Genomic DNA, 6,699 nt, shown 5'->3' on the forward strand with positions numbered 1-6,699 from the left:
CTCCCTCTCTTTTTTATACCCATTCCCTCCAGCAAATCCATTGCCAGGACCTTACCATCCACCCCCACCTCCTAGGAGGGTTAAGGTTAGCTATAAGAATGGGGGGTTGGCTCCCTGACATACCAATCATAGGAGTCCCCAACCTTTAATGAACACCTCTTTTTAAGTCTTTTTCCAAGCCATTTATCTGATCGCTGTATTCCTTTCCTATGGAGTACCTGCACTGGACATCTGCCACAAGGAGACACCAGCAATTAGCTTGGCTGCCTCCTCCCCACACATCTCCTAATGCCATATTTTATACCAGTTAAAAACATGACAGCACCTAAGTCGGACAGGTGAACCCCATGCTCCCAAAACAACTCTGCTGCCCCATATACTATGCCAGGATGTGAAATCAGTCTTTCCTCTAGTCCCAAGGAATTTGGCCACCTCCCTGTTCACATACCTCCTTGCCTTGTCCATCCTGAGGGGGCTCACAGCTCCCCGACAGACCCTGAAGCACGTCTGACCAAATCATATTAACTCCTGGAAAAAGTTCAAGGATCAGCCCCCAAGTCCCTTCTTGCTCTGAGCATTAGTTCCACCCCTTTAAGCATTCCCAAATCGTTTTCCCCAAAATGCACCACATTATATCCGGGGGCTGCTGACGGGCCCGCACATCATATAGCATCCGTATTAGTTGATCCCATAACTTGCCCCTCCTTGCATGCCAACTGAGTATCGCCTCATCACCAAAGCCCAGCTGTGAACCCTCAGGCAACCCTGGACACGTGACTATGGGCACAAAAGACAATACTCTGCCTGCAGACCCACACCACCGTCTGCATGGCTGGTCGTCCAATATCTGTAATGAGATTACGACAAATTAATGCTGACTTACCGCCTGAGGTCTTACATACGTTCGGTACGCATCCGAATGCCAACGCCCGATTGCCTAGATTGCCTCTGCTCCCATACCTATCTGTGCTGCTGCCGTTGCCGCCCCGATTCTGAATGAGTGGGAACCACCTCATCAGCCCCCATCTCAACCCAGTAACAAATTGATATGCTATGAGGGGACTCCCATCACCATGCATAAAAAGGGGCCTTTCCCCTTTGGCTGTATAACCCAGTAGGCCTTCAAAGCCCGAACTGGGCAGACTCCAGGCTCACCACCCTGCCAGAGGATCACAGATTCACCCTGGCCAACTTGATCTGTCTTTGACCGTCGCAAGTGTAATATTATTGAATGCTCCTGCCGTTGTATATCCCGCAGTTGCAAAGCCCTTCCTACCAGACCCAGATACTAGCTCACTGATCCTGAAAGCACCAAAAACTGCTGTCAAGAATGCAGCCCTGAACAAGGCCGACTCCTGTCCATGAGCCAAAAACCTTCCAACTAAAAAACCACTGCAAAGATCAGGATAACCATTTAGCCTACTGACGAATGTAATGGCAGAAAGGCGATTCAAGATTGTGGAGAATGCCAGTTGACGGTTTGCCAATGACAGCATGTACCGCAGCACCTGTTCTTCTGTAATGGGCCATATCGCTGACCGGCCTTCCTAATCCTGAAATTGCATGAAATCATTAAAACTTCTCTCACAACCCTGCCACGTGCATGGAGCAACTGATCTCCACACCACGCTGACAACCATTCTACGCCAAGGTTCCATAGCGCTAGTGGCATCTGCCTGGGTTCCCGGCTGGCTCCTGGTACCAACTCCAGAAATCTGTGGACCTGAAAATGAGACAAGGCGTGTGCTATGCCATTGTCAACCCCAGAGAGGTTATGAAACAATGTAATTCCCTGGAGCCTTTCCGGGGGCCAAGCCTCGGGGCAAAACACAAAGGGGATAAGAACCCACAGTAAACCCAGCCCACAAAACTGACCCAACAGCCTTGCTGGGGTAGTCGCACTGGAGGCCATAGCTCATTCCATTGCTGCTTGAAACTAGTCTTGGGGGAAACCCACAAGTTATCCACAGGAAATTGGCTGGATGGCCCTGCCTGCCACTGTACTCCGAATTCATTCTTGTGGAATTATTGCCTTAAAATGGCCAAACCCCACCCTTGACTTTAATCATTATTATTTTATATAAAGGGGATAAGAACCCCCATTAAAAAACCCAGCACATAGATTTGACCCATTGGCTTTGCTGGGGTAGTCCCACAGGAGGCCTTAGCCCATTCCAATGCTTGAAGCTGGCCCCTTGCACCGGCCTGCCTTCTGTCACCCACGCCCTGTTCAAACAGGGCCTACCTGCAGGTGGCATTTGTTCTACCCTGCGTCCTATACCTCCCCTCACCATTGTGGCAGGAATGTGCTGTATGAGACCCAAAACATGTTTTGCATGCATGCCTGAAGGTACAGATCCTGCAAAAACCCACTGCTATAAAGAAATGTATGCCCGGGAATGTATTGCATGCCCACCCAGTGCTGTAACAGCAACTGCTGTGATTAGATGTATGCCATTGAATGTATTGCATGCCCGCCCGATTATATTTATGTATCTAACAAAGCCGGGCTTCTCTCTGGGTAAGCTTCAGCTGTAACACAAGCATAGCTAAGGAATGCAGCCTTAGCAAGACACCTCTCCCATGCTGTCCCCATGTTTGAGGAACTTACAGTTAGCCTGTATCAGCCGTGCAATACCCTGGCTCTGCTTATGGGGGTGGGAGTCCAGGGGCAACTGAGACAGTTTCTGGCTGGCCCATGTGATACCCCATCATGGGTTTTGTTGTTGTTTTTTGGGGGGTAAAGCCTCAGAGGAACCACTAGTGCCCGCAATCCCCACCTTTGCCACATCATTTTGGTATGGGATCCTCATTTAACTCACCCCGTCCTCAGTGTCTGCCTTGTCTCCTGCAATCACTTGAGTGGAATGTCCTAGATCTGGGCGAACCATTACACCTTGTACGGCCTGCAAAGCTGTGGAAACAACCTCAGACACAATAACCCTGATTACTTGTATCAAATCCCAGCTGACTGTCCCATCATCAAACGCAGCCAGCTCACTTTCCTGGAAGAGTGCCTCACCTTGAGACCCTTGCCCAAGCCTGATAGGCTGCCCTTGGTAATGAAAAGCACTATCCCAGGCTCCCCCAGCCCCTCGCTCTTGTTGCAAGGATCCTGCCCTTGGCTCACCCGGCCCAAATAACTGCACTCCGTCCGCCCTGTCCCGGGTTTGATTCCTCCCCAGTTCCCTGTCCCATGACACTAACTGGGAGGGAGAAGCAAAATTCCACCCCCCTGCTGTCTCCTGCCCACAGCAGGTAAAACAGAAACCCTGTTCCCTAAACCTCTGTGCACCGCACAGCTGCTATGAGAGGGGGCCGCACTCCCACTCCCTCTACTCATCTGTATACCGAGGGACAGAATCTGGCTCCGAGCTGCTTTGCTACTCAACTGCACCTCCCTTTGTGAATTCACTCTGCTATGCCTGCCTCGCCCCGCCTGAACCAGGGGAAATGGAGAACTAATCGTCCCCCTGTTCCTTCCCGCTCTCATTGTTCTGGGTCTGCCAGGAGCCATGCTGGGACAAGGGCCTGCTTCCCTATTCCGGGACTGAAGTGGGAGGAGGGCTTTCTCCCTCCTCCCTGCTCTGCTTCCACGTGGGTGGAACCGAGCTAACTGTAGTCCGGAGCACTCCTACTTGCTGCTAGTTCCTGCCTTTATCCTGGAAGCGAAGTGGGGGGAAGGGTTTGGCCTGCTCACCGCCCTGCTTCGCTTCCATGTGGAGCCGAGTAGAGCTGAACACTGGAGCCCTCCTGCCGCAGCCTGGGTCTGTGTAAAAAGGAAGGCTCCCGGCACCGTGCTGCTCCTTTTCAAACCCTGCATTCCCAGGGGATGTCAGCGACCACGCTGCCCCTTTTGCAGCAGTTTTCACCTCCCCTCCAGCCAGCCATAAAGCACTGTTCCCTTCACTCGCCAGACCAGTCAATAAAACCCTGCTTAAAGGTGCAGGGCGGTCATTACATGGAGCAATTTCAAATAAAATGTTTGGCATAGTGTATGATCTCGCAGTTCTTGCATCCCAGAACTCCTGTTATTTCAAAATTAATATAGATAGATAGATATAGAATGCAAAAACAGGCCCATATGTTATAGAATTGCCACATCCAATCTGGATACATAATTAACCTCACAAATGTATTAGAAACGTGTTGTAAAATCATTCGTTAATAAGATCAGTGAAAGCATCAGCAACTTACTTCCACTGGAGCCAATTGAAAAATATGAGTCATGTTTAGAGAGAGTTTTTCATTTCACTGCATAAACCATTTCCAAGTTGTGAACTCATTGACATACGTTTTTTGATGAAGGAGGAGTCATAAATTCTATCTCGGATATATGAAAAAGAACATTAAAAGGATTCCATGTGGAGCTTACCAGGCTGCTGAAACTGTAATTTAGTGATTCTGTATTTGTAGGAACCAAGCCTGTGTATCACAGAGACAGAAAGAATGGGGGATATGAATTAACTCTCTAAATATTTATTTTGTCATATTGGCATCAGTCAGCTGAGAAAGCATTAAAAACCATGTGCATTATTTTAAAAAAACCTCTGCAAACCCTCATATGCATCCAAAGAAGTGGGTTGTAGCCCACGAAAGCTTATGCTCTAATAAATTTGTTAGTCTCTAAGGTGCCACAAGTACTCCTGTTCCCTCTGCAGTAACAAGTTGAAGGTTCTGTTAATTACAATGAAAAAGCAAAGGGTTCTGATATTAGCAATCTTCCTCAAAAATCAGTATCAGAAAAATATTAGTGATAACAATAAGATGCAAATATGATTGCACAGGAAAATCTGGTTGCTGTTCAGTATTCTCATATTTAAATTTTCTATAGATTTTTATGTTATTCTAGGCTTGATAACTTGCTAACCAAAAATATTTTCCTAAATCTTTACAACTCCAACCACTGTTTGAATTGAACAAAAAAATTATACCTGGGTGTTTTATACCGTCTCTTCCACACCTTACTGGTGCTGAATTAAAAAAGGAAAGGGACTACTGAAAAAAGTGAGAGTTGGTGAGTTTGAGAGATGCATATAATCATTTTTTTCTGTTCTGAGTGCTTGCTATAATACAGTAAATAGAAAGATTGATGATTTAGAATGTTTTAATTTAAAATATATTGTATTTCTCACTAGATTTAATCCCTCATAAATTAACTAATTTATGTGGTAAGGCTATTATACAATACCCATATGCCTCAGCAGCTACAACCCATGTCATTATTTAGATAGCCAAAAACAATTCTTTAATGGGCCAGAAAACTATTGCACCTTCCTTTTCCTTTTAGAAGTGATGTATTTCTTCTCCCTCACTCCCAACCAATATTCTTTATCCTTGCTTTGTGTTTCAATTGCAGTGTTAAGGCAATAATAAATACAGGAGAAAAATACATGTTTATTAAATTATCTGCTTTATTTCTTTAATTTTAAATAAATATTACTGTATATCAAAAGTATAGAATTTAGCCTTCTCTACCTATTATTCATTATGGTCAAGGTCCTTGCAATCCTACTGCACAGAAACCATCTGGTACTGCGTGGTTTAGCTAGGCTCTTTGGCCACGATGGCATAAGTGTATCCTGATTGGAAAACTACTAGAAGCAACCACACAAGATGACCAGAGTAAGGTTCCGTGTATGTGCTGTGTCTTCTCAGTTCTATATATGAAGAGGAGTGTTTTCCCAGGTAACTGACAGGCATAGGTGAATTAACCAAAAGGCAAACATGTGGCCCTACTGCAATATTCTTGGCTGACAATTTCCAAAAAAGCTATTAGCACTGAAGAAATATTCCCATAAGACTCTGATTTCTTACTCACATGTGCTACTAGGCCAAACAGGGTTCAGTCATCACGTTGACACCACCCATGAATCTCCTCCAATAAAAGTAAGCTTTGTTTTCTAAGATTTCAACATTGTGGAGTCTGTTTCAGTTCTGCTTGACATCTCTACAGGGGCTGTGCATAGTAAGAGACCGAGGATACAGGATCTATAGAAAGCCAATTAATGACAACCACATTTACCATCCCAACTAGCTCTGCACCCTGCTCCCTGCTGTGTAGTTTCTTTATGTCCTTTTGCATTAAAACATTAGTCTTGTGGATCAGCTGACCCACTGTGGAGATAACTGATGCAATTGTAAGGATCTAATGCATCTCTTTCTACCACACAAACACAGACTTGGCTATATCTTTTCTGAATAGTCTCCTCAAAATAGAAATTAACAATGAAAATATTAGATCAGAATCCATGAAGACTAAGGCACATTCTACAGGAATACATTAACAAATATTGAACATACATAGAGCAAAAATATTTATTTTTATATACACACACGTACATAAAATAAAAAAACAAACCATTCAAAGTTACATGTCTTGAGGACTGATCAAATAAAAAGTGCTACAGAAAGTGCAACATACAGTACTTTGAATTCAGAAAAGCTTAATGGTTCACAATTACAGTGCATTCAACTGATTTTTTTTAAATAATTTCTTCACAGATAAATATTTACTGCTAATCTCCCCAAAGTAGCAGGGATTGGGCATTAATTTAAACCCAAGAACAACACTCAATAGGTAACAAGTATTCTGTTTAAGCAGTAAAACATGACAAGAAGTGGATTTTCAAGTGGTAATAGCAAAAGGCCAAAGACCCAGTGATTTAAATCAACCCAAACAATGATCCCTCTTAAATG

At 44.7% G+C, this 6,699-nt stretch overlaps 1 protein-coding gene across 1 annotated transcript in view; it reads right to left on the reverse strand.

Annotated features, from left to right (window-relative positions):
- SPATA22 (spermatogenesis associated 22) overlaps nucleotides 1–3,837 on the reverse strand; it is a 28,752-nt gene extending 24,915 nt beyond the window's left edge. Inside the window, exon 1 of the mRNA XM_029912490.1 lies at nucleotides 2,823–3,837. The gene's annotated coding sequence lies outside the window, so the exon portion shown is untranslated. The remainder of the gene's footprint in view (nucleotides 1–2,822) is intronic.
- Between the last annotated feature and the right edge of the window lie 2,862 nt (nucleotides 3,838–6,699).

Source organism: Terrapene carolina, unplaced genomic scaffold (assembly GCF_002925995.2).
Source record: "Terrapene carolina triunguis isolate 2854851 unplaced genomic scaffold, T_m_triunguis-2.0 Scaffold231, whole genome shotgun sequence".
Taxonomy (NCBI): domain Eukaryota; kingdom Metazoa; phylum Chordata; order Testudines; family Emydidae; genus Terrapene; species Terrapene triunguis.